This window comes from Bombus pascuorum, unplaced genomic scaffold, assembly GCF_905332965.1.
Source record: "Bombus pascuorum unplaced genomic scaffold, iyBomPasc1.1, whole genome shotgun sequence".
Taxonomy (NCBI): domain Eukaryota; kingdom Metazoa; phylum Arthropoda; class Insecta; order Hymenoptera; family Apidae; genus Bombus; species Bombus pascuorum.
This window is the reverse complement of record NW_026869729.1, coordinates 235,317-237,893: the sequence shown is the minus strand read 5'-3', so window position 1 is coordinate 237,893 and position 2,577 is coordinate 235,317.

Here is a 2,577-nt window from a genome sequence, read left to right as displayed (position 1 = left end):
ATTCGTTAAATATATATACAACCATAATTCAATAACTTCAAAATTCAATACCTTCATTTCTTTCTTTCCCTTTTAAAAAAATATCACAAAAAAGCGCTGTTTTAGAACATTCTAATTCGGGACATCCCATTAATGCGCGTGGATTTTCACATGCTTAAAAATGTTCGTTACGTGTATTTGTTATTCCAGTGTCACATTTATTAAACGTTGCCTCATTAGTAAATAATATCCTCGCGGGGAAATTGGAATTGCGTTGGACTTTCCGAATCATTCATTTGAAAGAGTTTTTCTTCTGTTTTTCACCCGTGAACTTTCTGGAAGCTATACAAGTGTAGATTCTTCCCCTTCAATACAGACTATACGGTGCTGCTGCTGACACCTTCTTCAGCAGCAATAACAGTCATACGTAACCTGAAATTTTTTCAATACGGTGCAATATTCCGTCTCCTAAATCCAGATCGTGCTGAATTCGTCCGCCAGGTTTTAATGTACCTACATCCTGAAATCGATAATCTATTTTGCAAAATATCTTTGTGTTAGGTATATAGTCCTATTTGTGTGGGCAGGGGATCTGATGATGTCTGATGAAATCGTCACGGACGTCGGCATGTCCGAATGTTTTCGAAATGTATACGATATTTTGTAACAGATATGGTGATTTAAATAATGAACGACAAATAGCAATGCTACACTGCATACAACACTCACTACGCGCACTGCACACACAATACACCCAAGTGACACTCTAACTTTATATATTCAGGTCTCTGAAAGTTTCTCATCGACTGTCGGAATGATTCTGTCCTTCCAAAACTGTTCTAGACTCTTGCCTCAAAATGGCTGAAACATGGCAGTGTAGCGACAGAGAGTTCATTCACGAAGAAGAATTTACGATACTCTTTGCCAATGTTTATGTAATTTAAATTTAAGTAACTCGGATTTATCCAGGAACAGTCATAATATTTCAGAAGTTCCTTATGAAAACAAGCCTGTGGTATCGAGGAAGCAAACAGGTTGTGCATCAAATGCGTGCCTAAAAAAGCGTAAATCTATCTTGCACAATCGTCTGTAATTAATCTTAAGGTTCTGTATTTAATATCAAATAGTCCGTAGTTGCATAACTGTAAAGTCACTGACAGTGTTCGATATGAATAGACTGCAATCAGTGTAAAACAATACTCAAATATTTTCGTGGATATTTTTTTTTTTTTTTTTTTTTTTTTTTTTTTTTTTTTTTTTTTTTGCTGAGAGTAAAGGGAAAAGCGCGGGCGCGTGTGTATGCGTCGAAGGGAGTTCGAGAAGAGGGATCTACTGGGATTCAACTGAGCCGTATCGGCATTCTTATAAGGAATTTACAATCGGTATTAGATTCAATTCCACTTTACACGAGCGCCGGTTTCTCATTCTCATCTGAATAGATGCAACAAATAAGTGCGATGAACTCTTTATTTCAATCAGAAATTCTCTTACCGTCCTAGAAGATTAGTATCTATGGTGTTACGGTTACCCGAGTTGATATTAACTTTCCTGAATTTTACAAATGACCGTATATATTGTACGTACAGCAACATAAACATCTCACGAACGAGTCTTCGCATCCATCATCGTGACTGTATCTCCAAGAGCAGTTAAAATGATTCTTTGCTCGCCATTTCGTTCTCAATGTAAAATTGATTACGACTGTACTTATTGCATTATTAGTCGTGTAGAAATTCGTGTATATATATTATGTATGTATAATATATATACATAAATAATTTTTGCTTATATATTAATCCTATTATAAACCAATCAAGGTATACAAGGTATACAAATGTTTAATCGGTTTCTGGCAGTGAACATTTTATTCAGAAATGTAGAAATAATGTAGATTGAATTATATGCAGAAAGTTGTTTAATTGGAAAAACCATTTTAGTTAACTAAAATGAGCGAATAATTGGTTGCCTTAACGATAGGGGAGTTGATATAGTGAAAGGCTACTATCCGTGCCGCTGGTAGATCCTTTCACCGAAAAGAAAACGATAAGAGATGGAACAACGTTTACATTCTCAGGCGCATCCATTCCATCATTGAACGACGTGAAAACTTACCGGAGATATCCAAGTTTTGTAAGTAATTAAAACTACTTAACACGATTTCATCTAACTTCCTGATATCGCAGGGAGAAATCAGTTTAAAATTGTTCCTTAGCAAAAGTGTTACAATTACGACGCAATTATGCCATTGAAATATTCTTTGTCAGTTATGTTAGGCTATGCATTTCTTACAAGGCAACCTCTCACGTCCGCGAAATCTCATTCTTTTCTGCTCATCTAGCATTCTTTTGTTTGAGGGATCATTTATATACCAGTACACCTATGTTATGCTAATTTTTAAGTTGTCACTAAGTAGATAATCCTTTTTTTATTTTACGCTTAATTAGTGGCTACCGTTTTTGATAATTGTTAATTAAAAAAAGCTTTTTGTAGAAACCAAATGAAAGACCTAAATATCAGAATTAAACTCTGTGCCTTGCACTGGCATCGCCTAATATTATACACCGTACAGTTAAATCTCGATACTATACCAATCTCGAA